General features: G+C 34.9%; 1 long non-coding RNA gene across 1 annotated transcript in view; it reads left to right on the top strand.

The window, feature by feature from the left end:
- The window catches only part of LOC104005773 (uncharacterized), a 61,484-nt gene that overhangs the window by 13,141 nt on the left and 35,146 nt on the right, over positions 1–13,197 (top strand). The window lies entirely within an intron of this gene.

Here is a 13,197-nt window from a genome sequence, read left to right on the forward strand (position 1 = left end):
TGTGTTAGAAAACACTAGAAGTGCATGATTGTATTTTTCATGTCCAAAGTCTAACACATTAAAAAGAGAAAAGGATTCGAAAATTATCTACTTTGAAAGTTTTAAACAAAAGTGAATTTTCTTGGTTAAATATCCTATTTAATTGCCTTTCTAAAAATAGCCTAAATGTCCATTGTTTGATATATGTGGTGAGATATTTTTTAAAGTACTTAATTATAATGTTTTATTTGATGAGACTAGCTATTTGGTATTTTTTTTAAATAAAAGGGGGCAAACATACTTAATAAAATGCAAAAATAATACTGGAAAAATATTTTAAATGATTGCTAAGTATTTTAGTGAATACCTAATTGCATTAATTTGCTGAGACAGCCATAACAAAATAAGACACATTAAATGGCTTGAACAACATAAATTATTTTCACACAATTCTGGAGGCCAGAAGTTTAAGAACATGGTGTCTGCAGTTTTGACTCCTCCTGAGGCTTTTCCACTCTGCTTGCAGTTGTGTGCTTTCTCACTGTATCCTCACACTGTCTCCCTCTGTCTGTGTGTTCTACAATCTAATCTCCTCTTCTTACAAGGATACCAGTCATATTAAATTAAATCTGCACCCTAACGACCTAATTTAATTTAATTAGCTCCTTAAATATTTTATCTCCAAATACAGTTACATTCTGAAGTACTACAGATTAGGACTTCAACATATTAATTCTGGGGGGAGGGACAAAATTCAACTCATAGCACTTGTGTTGTTCATCTCATAGAAATATAACTTTCTATGGGTCTTTCACAACAATGAATGTTAGATGAATGCTATGGTTTGAATGTGTTCCTTCCAAAATTCAGGTGTTGCCAATGTGATGATTTGCTTTGTTTTGTTTTGTTCCTTTGAGACAGAGTCTTTCTCTGTCACCCAGGTTGGAGTGCAGTGGCACCATCTCGGTTCACTGCAACCTCCACCTTCGAGGTTCAAGCAATTCTCCTGCCTCAGCCTCCTGAGTAGCTGGGACTACATGCACGTGCCACCAAACCCAGCTAATTTTTGTAGTTTTTAGTAGAGTTGGGGTTCACCATATTGGACAGGCTGGTCTTCAACTCATGACCTCAAGTAGTCTGCCTGACTTGGCTTCCCAAAGTGTTGGGATTACAGACATAAGCCACCATGCCTGGTCCAATACAATGATATTAAGAGGTTGATGCTTGTATACATGTGTAACTAACCTGCACATTGTGGACATGTACCCTAAAACTTAAAGTATAATAATAATAAAATAAATAAATAAATAAATAAATAAAAATAAAATAAATAAAAAATAAAGAGGTGATGCTTTAAAGAGGTGATTAGGTCATGAGGACTTCTTCCCTCATTAGTTGGACTAAGGTCCTTATACAAGAGGCTTCACACACCATTTGGTTCTAGCTGTGCTTCTGCCTCCCACCATGTGAGGACACAGCATTTCCCCCTCTGGAGGATTTAGCAACAAGCAACCATCTTGGAAGCAGAGAGCAACCATTTCCTAGACAACCAAACCTGCTAGAGCCTGGATCTTGAACTTCTCAGCCTTCAAAACTATGAGAAATACTTTTCTGATTATTATTAGCTACCCAGTTTCAAGTATTTTGTTATAGAAGCACAAAATGGACCAAGATGATGAATTTCTGAGACTGCTGACACCATCATAGGAGCAACATGTTTATTGTGTAATCTCTTGAGACTTATCCGAAGTTAGAAAGAAGGAGGAATACATTCTACTGCCCACAGACAAAGATTCTTTGAACTTTGGATTTTGATGGATCTAAGCACAATATTTAATTGTGAGTACATGTTATTAAACTGAAGAACAAAAGAAAGTTATATGTATTTATAGATGTTTGTGGAGAAAGATGAAAAAATATTGACAATACTCGACCTGTACAATGCAGAGTTGATGAAATTCAGAAAGTATGATTGCAGGAAAACAAAGCTAGTTGGCTTCCAACTGGTAAAAGTTCACACTATGAAGAATTAACTCCCCCACACTTCCTGTCTGTATAGCCCTATGCCTTCACAAGAACAAGTTCCCACACCAGGGTCAAGAAGGAAACCGTAAGTCAAGACAAAAGTGCACAGTGAAGGCAGAAGATGAGGGGTCTCAGGTTGCATCTTCGGAGGCACGAGGATTCAAAGGTGAACAAAGCACACAGTACATCATTTGATGTGGTAAGTTTCATGGACATAGAAGTAAGGGGGATGGAATGTCGAGGTGTGTGTGGCGGAGGAGGAGGGGAATTCAAATGAGATTCTGATCATTAAATAAACTTGAAACAAACTTGGAAAGGTGAAGTAAAACAGCAGCCATTTTCCTGACACTCAAGGATTGCTTCTGCAGGTGGAGAAAACGACAGCTTCAGATATTCTATGATGTACAGATGCCATTTATCAAATTCTTTGATTTCAAGTAATAATGGTGTTGGTGCAGCCAGAGTTGCAAAAGAGGACTGTTGATTCCAACACAGTCTCAAAGATGGTTGAATTATGTGCTTCTACTAATGTGTCTGTTATTCTGGATCCCATATTTGGAAACCCAGTCTAAAAAATGCATCTTAATCCCTATCTATGATTTTGAAACCATTTAATTATTTACTTCTCCGTATGTCTGAAGGCAGTACTACACATTGGAAGTTTGAGGAAATAGGATACTTAAATATTTATTTAAGATAATTGAAGAGTAATTAGTCCAGGGAAAGATTATAGGATTCCCTAGAGGTATAGGGCCTACTGGAGGTGACCAAATTAAAATGAAATCATTCATAATGATTTTTTTTCACTAGTCCTCTCATGCCTGCATGATGAGAAGATATGAACAAGTAAATAATTGGATTTAACCTGTGCTTTTCCTACTTGCATAAAATGAGGATGTTAATGGGAATTGTGGATATGTGAAAGATGAAGATTATGATGATAGGCCACAGAATTTAAGTGTAGTAAAATGGAAAGTGAGAGCATTTGGTGGTTAGAGAGTAAAAAGGTAGTAGAAACCATGGTTTGGACAAGGCAATTAAATAGGAGTGAAGTAGAGCAAATAAAAGGAAACACTATTAAGGCAGAAGGTTGATACTATAGAATTCTGAGATAATAATAAACTATTGTTTGGAAATAAAATTTATTTGTTTATATTTATACTTGCTTATTTTACCATCTCATTTTTTGGTTAAAGTTACAAGAAGTAGAGTTATGTCCTAGTTTTCTGTAACCAGTGACAATAGTAAAAACAAGAATTAATTGACCACATACTATTTTTGAGACTATTTTATGTGATTTTATTGATTAAATAATTGATATTTCAAACAACTCTGTGAAAAAGGAAATATCACTAAGCCTATTACATAGACAAAAAAGAAGAGCAGAGAAGCAAAGCATCACAGGGCTGGTAAATTGCAGAGCTGAGATTAGAACGAACTAGTTTGACTTTAGAGCCTGCGTGCTTACCTGGACTTTTTCACTTTCTTGACCAGTATTTAGATCTGATTTCTAGCTATCTTTCTTTTTTCCCACATAGCCATTTTATCTGACTGAAAGATTATAGAAATATGTGCACAACTGGACTGAATACTTGATTGTATAGTTAATTCATAGTGATGCCAGCCTCTAAAATGGCTTACATGATGAAATGAAGAAGTATCTCTGCTATAAAGGCTTTGGAGTAATGTATTTATGACCATATTTGTTCATGTTTATAACAACATTGGACTAAAATGGAGAGTTCTGATCGGCTGCACAATAACCACTGTGCAAACATTCAGCACAGTCATCAAAATATCAAAAACAGAAAAAAAAAATCCAGGTAATGTAAGGCTATAATCATTTCAGAATATTTATTAAATTTAAATTCATTGTAAATAATTCTGAATCTCATACCTCATTATCACAGACTTAATCTAGATAATAAATATAAAAATTACATTAAAAATTCTGTAAACTATAAAAAAATTAAAAAGGATTTGATACAGACTTGAGTTTTGGTTTGTTTATAATCTTGACTGTTGCTATATTGACCCTTAATTTCAACAGTCACTGAAAATCATAAGGTAAAATTACTTCCCAGTTTTTTTTAAGTTTCTTAATTAGAATTTGCTTTCTGAGAACACTCAAAACAGCTTTATGTGCCATGCAAAGTAATTAGGGGAATTCTTATTACTCTTGCAACTAGGAGATGGAAGCATCAAAAAATTAATTGAATAATAAATATCACCATAGGGAAACAACATTATTTGAATATCACCATCCTTCTGGCTTGAATCCCAGAACGAAGAAAACTGATGGATTTTCAGAAAGGTAGGAAACAATGCACAGGTTTTGTTTTCAATAATTTTTTATTCAATTCTATACATGGAGCAAATATTTTACTTCTAAAATATCGGTCATCATTTTTCCATTATCTGAAATTCTATAGGAAACTCCAAGAATGCAAAAGTGGTCATATGTGTGTTTGTGTTTGTGTGTGTGTGTCCATATATTCATTTTCTCAAATGTACTATATAAGAGCCTCATTAATACTGAAGACTGCAAAATAAATCATAAAAATATTTCAGCACTGGTTCCAATTCAGGCAGAATAAGTGGAACATACATCTGCATGTTTTATTTTATTATTTAAAATATCCAACAATAAAATGGAAGATGAAATGGTTTGCTCATTTAATTTCCAGATATCACCTCATTTTGAAGAGATAAATGTGGTATCACCTGGAGATTATTACAAAAGATTTCAAATGGAAAGGCAAGTGTAAAACCCAGAATAACATTGTGAAGCCAATATTGATCAATAGGTGGAGCATATTACCGGAAACAGGAAATTGTTACGTTGAATGATTTCTCCATTTAGGTGCTACAGGGGCATGAGAGGCCATTGGAATTCTACCTTATGGGTCTCTTCCCCACTGCTAACTATGTAAACTTGTGTTCTTGCACCTCTGAGGTGTGATCTGATATCATTTCTACAATCCTGCATGTATTAGTCTGTGTTCACACTGCTTTAAATACCCGGGACTTGGTAATTTATAAAGGAAAGAGGTTTAATTAAGTCACCATTCGGCATGACTGAGGAAGCCTCAGGAAACTTACAATTATGGTGGAACAGGAAGCAGACACTTTCTTCACAAGTTGGCGAGAAAAAGAATAGCAAAGGAGAAACTTTCAAACACATAAAAACCCATCAGATCTGATGAGAACTCACTCATTGTCACAAGAACCGCATGGGGGAAGCTGCCCCCATAATCCATTACCACCTCCCTTCCACAACACCTGGGGATTGCAGGTCCCTCCCTTGATACATGGGGATTAAATTCAAGATGAGATTTGGGTTGGAACACAGAGCCGAACCATATCATTCTGCCCCTTGCCCCTAGCAAATCTCTTGTCTTTTCACATTTGAAAACCAATCATCCCTTCCCAACAGTCCCCCATAGTCTTAACTCATTCCAGCATTAACTCAAAAGTCCACAGTCTGAAGTCTCATCTGAGACAAGGCAAGTGCCTTCCACCTATGAGCCCATAAAATCAAAATCAAATTAGTAACTTTTATGCCATGGGGATTTAGGCATTGCACAAATGCTCCCATTCCAAATGGGAGAAATAGGCCAAAACAAAGGGGCTACAGACCCCATGCAAGTCCAAAATCCAGTGGGACAGTCATTAAATCTTAAAGCTCCAAAATGATCTCCTTTGACTCCATATCTCACATCCATGGAACGAGAGTGAGCAATGTATTAAAGAAAGAGGTTTAATTGACTCACAGTTCATCATGGCTGGGGAGGCCTCAGGAAACTTACAATTATGGTGGAAGGGGAAGCAGGCAACTTCTTCACAAGTGGGCAGGAAAGAGAAGACTGGAGGAGAAACTTCCAAACACTTATAAATTCATTAGATCTCATGATAACTCACTCACTATCATGAGAACACCATGGAGAAAACCATCCCCATGATCCAATCACCTCCCTCCCTTGATACTTGGAGATTACAGGTCTCTCCCTTGACATGTGGGAAATACAATTCCAGATAAAACTCGAGTGGGGACACAGAATCAAAGCATATCACTCTACCACCACAATTACTCTGTTATTTGCCAACAGGAAATATTTTTCTTCTTCAAAAAAGGCATTTCCACCTGTTTTCTTTATTGCTATGTGATGTTCCTTCAATCTCACTTACCCAGTGCAGTTTCCCCAGGCCCAGAGATTTCTGGTTAACACCTATTCTTGGCATCTTAGTTGGTTATCAGTTTTTTCCAGAATATATTTATTGACCACTACCCCACTCCATTCATTTTGATTAAATGTGTTAAACATAGCCCATGAAACCAGCACTTTCGTGTCAATCTATAGTTTTCATAATCTTAGAATTCTTCAGATTTTATTGAACTTAGTTTTGTTCATTTAACCCTCAAACTTGTAAGCTTGGTGGAATTTTGGTTTGGGGTTCTTTATATCTCTAGTACTTAGCACTAAGCATGGCATAAGTTCTCAAGAAACATTGACATTAATTGGTGATTTGTTAAATTTTCATTTTATTCCCAAGGAGGTTCTTACTTCACAGGTTATTCATATAACATTTTGCAAAGTAAAAATGTTAAAAACTAATCATATTTTTAACTGTATGTGCTTTCCATTTGTATATGTTCCATGTGGGTATTTTAAATTTATAAGCATAACGTATACATTTAAAGCAATATACAAAACCTAGAATAAATGAGTATTTTCTACAAATTTAAAAAACTATACAAATAAATTAAAAATATAGATTTTAGCAATTCTGATTTCTTCAGGATCTGCAGGACAACAGCCGCTTGTTTGTGATTTAAAAGCAACAATAAAATTAAATATGAATCACATGAATAAGCAGACTCCCACTCAAGATTCAGGTACTGCAAGGTGTCTGCATTTCGAGACAACACAGGGTTTCAATTACAGCAATTAATCAAGATGTTAACAAGGGATACTACTGTAAGATTTTTATGATGGTCAAAGGATAAAATACAGCAGTAGAAAGAAAATACAGACAAACATCTAAGATGATTGAGACATTGAGGCATATCTTCCAGGGTTAGCTGTCAATCACATAGGATGTAATTTGTCTCCAGACCATGAACTGCCAAAAATGTATAATATCTTGGCTTGGGGAAGACTCATTCATACTCAAGGTGGTGTTTTTTATATTTTATACCCCTCTGGAAGCATGGCCATATTCAATAGCAGAAATAGGTCAAAACAGTCACCAGATGCAAACATGCATTCTGGATATATTCTGTACAGAATGGATTGGAAAGGTTGCATTCCTTCTGGAAGAGGTAGGGAAGAACAATTTCCTTGACTTTTCCAGGTTCTAGAGGCCACCAGCATGTCTCAGCTTGTGTCTCCACATCCCTCCAAATTTTACTTCTTCTCATTACATCTCTTTCTTTGACTCTGATCCTCTGGCTCCATCCTATAAGGACCTTGTGATCACATGCAGGGTAACCTCTCCATCTAAAGATCCTCAACTCATCACACCCACAAAGTTCCATATACAATGTAAAGTAATATCAGTATCAGATATTAACAGGTAGAAATCGTTTTGGAGGAGATCCCACAGCCAGTTTTTAATTTGGGCATTGGGTGTTGGCAGAGGAACCAAGTGTAAATTATACTCTGCCTGTTTAAATTCTCATAGATTGGTGGGATAATAATTATCCTGTACATCGATTTACTGTACTTCTACTAACAAGATGCTTCACCTGTCTGTTTGAATATCTGTAGGAATATGTCTCGTTTTTCATCTTGAATCAGTGTCCATGATCTTTCCCAAATTTGACCTCCTTTAACATGTTGTCCAACTGTTTGCTGAGTTTGTGTAATCTATTTTTTAATCTATATTATGTGTTCAAATTTCTTGACACTTTTTAAATATCATCCCTTCTAATTAGCCAATAATATCAACATTTTTTCCCTCAATATGACTGTTTTTTAGGTTCGTTTATCCTTTTCTAGGAATCCTATTTTTATGTCAATTATATTTAAGTCTCTTTTTCACAGCAACATTTAAAGGTATGATCATGATGTCATGTTTAGTGACCAAGCTTTTCTTAGGATTTCATAAATTTAATCCATTTCCTGCCACTGCAATTTTAGGCAGAGAAAAAAAAAAAGAAGAAGTGAAAATGTATGTAAATTCCTATGCCATTCCCCATTATCGCTTTCCTATATTCCTTACCTTATCTCAACCATTGATTAGATGGTGACCTCTTCACTTCTACATACATTTGTTCAATCATGTGACTCATCTCTTCGGTCTTTTCTGAAACCTCAGTTTTTCAAACAGGTGTTTCAGTTGTCCTTTTTTTTTAAATCAGTCCACTATCTTGTGACTCGTAAGGAAAATGATACTTTCATCGTACATGTTTCTTAACCTTAAACAAGTGTTATGGTGCACCTGCAGAAAAATGATCTCTTCATCATTTGACAAAGCAGTGGATCCAAACTGAAATAATGTTTCTAGCCAAAGACCCCTAGTATCTTTATGGCATCTTGTTCAGGTACCAGATATCAGATATGCAAGTCCAAATCCAGAATCAATATAATTTAAGTCAGTATCCCCTAATTATTCAGTTAGAATCCTGGAAGGTGAGTAAATGTAACAGATATGTCATTTATGGGTCAGCCTGATCCTCTTGCTAACATGAAACATAACTGTCTTTAGGCTTATATGTCTTTTGACAAAAGGCCAAGTGTTATTCAAAGTTAAATTTTTGAAGAAGAAAGTGGAGTATTCTCCTTTTATTCTGCTAATTGTTGCATTGCTCAAATGACTTAATTACCTCTCATTATGTCTACCTAAGAGGCCACTTCCAATAAAAGATTGAGGTCATCAGTTTCTTTATTTTATTCCCCTGCTGAAGTAAGAAATGCTTTTTTTTTCCTTCTCTAACTGCATGATAATTTTTCATAATAAGCACTCGACACTGTGATTCCTTTTAGTTTCCAGTCATTTAAGGCCCATTTTTTGACCACATAGCCAGTTTATTGGCTACTGTCCAAAACTGATATAAATCCATACACTATTATTATTATCACTCCCCAGTTTCTCTGATAGCATGGGCAACACCATTTTCTTCCCATTGAGTGGATTTATCTTCACCCCTTATGAAGTACGTGCAATTATCCACCAGTTGTAGTACAGCTGCTTCCAGATTGAAGGCCAGCTCTCCACCGTTGAAAAGTAAACCCTGCTGTGTTTTTTTTTGTTTTTTGTTTTTTGTGTTTTTTTGGTTGGTTGGTTTGTTTTTACTGAGATGGAGTCTCAATTTGTCACCCAGGCTGGAGTGCAGTGGCGCGATCTTGGCTCACTGCAACCTTCGCCTCCTGGGTTCTCCTGCCTCAGCCTCCCTGTAGCTGGGATTACAGGTGGGCGCCATGATGCCCAGCTAATTTTTTGTATTTTTTAGTAGAGACGGGGTTTTGCCATGTTGGCCAGCTGGTCTCAAACTCCTGACCTCAGGTGATCTGCCTGCCTCAGCTTCCCAAAGTGCTGGGGTTACAGGTGTGAGCCACCGTTCCTGGCCAATCTGCTGCTTGTTTAGCAACCTCCAGTAACTGATCATATGTAGGAACTCATTTGGCAGTGAAGTGAGGGCAACTCCTCAAGAGGAACCAAAATAACAAGACTCAAAGACATGGAAGAAACTCTTCATGTAGGCAATATGTGACTCCAGGGGTCCTCTGACACAGGTGCTTGAGCATTTGATGTGGAAACATGTTTGTACATTTCCCTCCCTACTGGAATGTTGTTCTGACATAGTCCATTTCATGATGGGTATAAGATATCAAATAATAATTTATGCATTCTTATAATGAAGAATTTTAAAAATAATAATAATAAAAGCAGTTTTAAATAAAGCCCAGAATAACAGTTGCCTTTCAAAGAAATGTATTTAGTAGCAGCCTCAAGTCACTTTATAGTAAAATCTTAACAGTTATGGGTGGCAGTTAAGAACTTATTCCAAAATTCCTAGTAATGTGAGTACAGTGGCTGACATTTCAAATACCGTTGAACCTGTTTGGCATTCTCAGAGGAATTATCTGGGTTATTACTCTTTGAAGCTCCAAGAGAGATGGCTTTTGCTCAGAGTCCCATGCAAATTAACATTCAGAAAAATAAATTGGTAAACACAAAACAAAGAAAAAAATAGTTTGAATAATAGGTTAGTATGTTCCTCAATATAGTATGAAATTTCTCTAGAAACCAAAAATCCTATTAGTCTTGTGCACCTTTTTGGATTTGGAGCTTGCAGAGAATAACTTGTTCATGTGTGTGTGTGTGTGTGTGTGTGTGTGTGTGTGTGTGTGTGTAAGAGCTTTAGTATCTCTGACCCAGGTAATTCCTAATAATTTCACCATTTTGCTGTCCCAGTATTTTAACCAGCTATTTATTAGTTAACCCCCAGTTGTCAAACGATGAGTCCAGGGAGAAATGAACATTATATCATAAACATAATGAATTACCATATTTTAAATAAAAATCTAAACCTCAGGTTGTCGTGATAAGAAATATAATTTTAATGTTTCTGGGGGTGAAAATAAACATGTATTGGAATCAACCCCACAGGAATACAAATAATGTTTTTTTTCTCCTGAAAAGAAAGCATTAATCAAATAGGTTACAGAATAAAATGACCCTTAGCTTGTTGGTTAGTGCTAGGATAACCTATTATCTGTATTTTTAAAAACTAAAATAACAATAATACCAAAATACCTTGATCACAATCTCACTTTATACAAAAATTAACTTGCAAATCAATCATAGAAAGAAATATTTTAAAAGTACAAAATATTTGCAAACCTAGGGGAGGTAAATGTTTCTTGGCCAGGACATGAAAGCGCTACATATGAAATAGAGGACAAATGGGTTACATCAAAGTTAAAAATATCTATTCATTACAATATTTTTTTTGTAGAAAAAGAGATGGCACCAATACATAAATTAACCAAAAAAAGAAACATATTCATAACTAAAAAGCTTTAAATAGAGTACAAAAAACACTCCAACAACTCAATAATGAGAAGATATTAAAATTAAATAATACACAAAAAGTCTGGAACAAGCAATTCACAACAAAAGTTATGTAAATGGAAAACCAGTGGGTAAAACAATACTCAATATATCATTAGTCATGAAGGGAATGCAAATTAAGAACAACAAGATACTACTATTATTCAGTGCACTAGCATGGCTTAAATTTGAAAGAACGACAATACCAAATGTTGCTGAGGACATGAAACAACAGGAATCCATTATACTGAAAAGACCATATAATGGTATATCCATTTTACAGTCTATATGACAATTTCTTATCAAGCTAAACACACATTCATTCTTTCACAAAGAAGTTTAACTTACAGTTATTCACCAAAGATAAATGAGAATATGTAAGCACAGGAAGAATTTATACTAATGTTCATAGAGCTCTGATTTTTAAAAAATCTAATACTGTAAACAGCCCAAGTGATAGTATAGCCATGCAATGGAATATTACTCAACAACAACAAAAATAAATGTTGCAAATAGTCATTGCCAATAATGCAACAATATGGAAGAATCTCAGTTTATGTCGAATGAAAGAAGTCAAACAGAAAATATTGTACAATTTCACTTATAAGAAGCTCTAGAACAGGCACAATTATGATAGTGAAGATCAGATCAATGTTTGCTTTAGATAGGACATGAAAGAGATTTCCTAAAAGGAAAAACAGGATCTTCTTAAGGTGATGATAATGGTCTGTATCTTTGCTGAAATGGTGAGTACAGAAACAAACATATTTGTCATTGAGCTTGCACTACAAATTATTGAGCTGTACACTAACCTATGCATTTTATTGCATGATATATTCTATATAGGATATTTCATAATATATTCTACAAACACCCTAGTGGGACATCAACAGGAAGCTGTATACAAATATGCTTCCTCCAACTAGAATAATGTAGCATAGTACATGAAATTAATTACAGTCTTAAATTATAAATAGATAATAGAGGTCATTCAGCACAATCCTATACCAAAATTAGAAGTAATAGCTGCTGCTTGAAAGGTCATAGGGTCATCAACACTTTAATTTAGCATTCACCATTATGGGAACTCATTTTATCACAGTGTGATAAAAGCTTTCATCATTGCAAAAGTGCTGATATGATCAAGAAACTTCCATGACATCTTTCCTTTAGTCCTGGTTTTGATCTTTGAACTGTATGATGTGGGATGCATTCCTCCTCAGGAGACAATTTTTTAAATGAAAATATGTATTTAACTTATTATGGTTTGCAGTTTCCCACACTGAAGGATAATTAATTCCACTATACAACACATTAATTTTCAAATGTGTAATCCTTTTGGTTATCCTACAGTTTGTCAATATCCCTCACTGAAAATTGATCTTAAAAATAAACAGACTAGGTAAGGTGTGATCTGAGGAGTAGAGCTCTATTGTTTCTGAACACTACACTTCTAATCACAGTGTGTCTGCTGATTTGTAAATTTGAGTCAATTAAATCCCTGCCTACCCCACTATTGTTACAGTTCATTAGCTTTGACCTAAATATTAGAATTACGCTTATTCTCTTACATTCTATTACATTTTCAAAACCAATTTTTTCTACATTATGATTCCAATTTCAAATAAGCTAAATTGTGACAAATATATCTAATATGTCTAAATTCAGATATTAAGAAAAAGCATGTTGAATCAGACAGAACTATTTTATCCAGGAGACTTACATAAGACAATAGTTTGGCAGTTGTCCATAAGAAACTTTCTAGATCTATTTTCACTCAGTAAAAATAGCATGCATGATTTATTCTCCTCAAACATTCACTTTTGTTTTTCATAGAACACATTTAAAGCAAATTCTGATTTTAAGCTTTCCATTGCTGTTACCCCATTTTTTAAATTTGCTAGACATTTTTAGCACTCTTAAAGCACTTGCGTAATAAATTGTTATAGCTCTTTACCTTTAGGAAACATTTGATTGAAAACTGGCAAACAAGTAATTACAAAACTCCGGGATGCAACAAAAAATTACTCCACTATTCTAGGTAGTTTGTCTGTAATAGATGCCCTCTAAATGCAATTTTATTGATTGCTTCCATTTTGTATTTAAAAATAAATTCTAGTAATAATTATAAAA

This window comes from Pan troglodytes, chromosome 22, assembly GCF_028858775.2.
Source record: "Pan troglodytes isolate AG18354 chromosome 22, NHGRI_mPanTro3-v2.0_pri, whole genome shotgun sequence".
NCBI lineage: Eukaryota > Metazoa > Chordata > Mammalia > Primates > Hominidae > Pan > Pan troglodytes.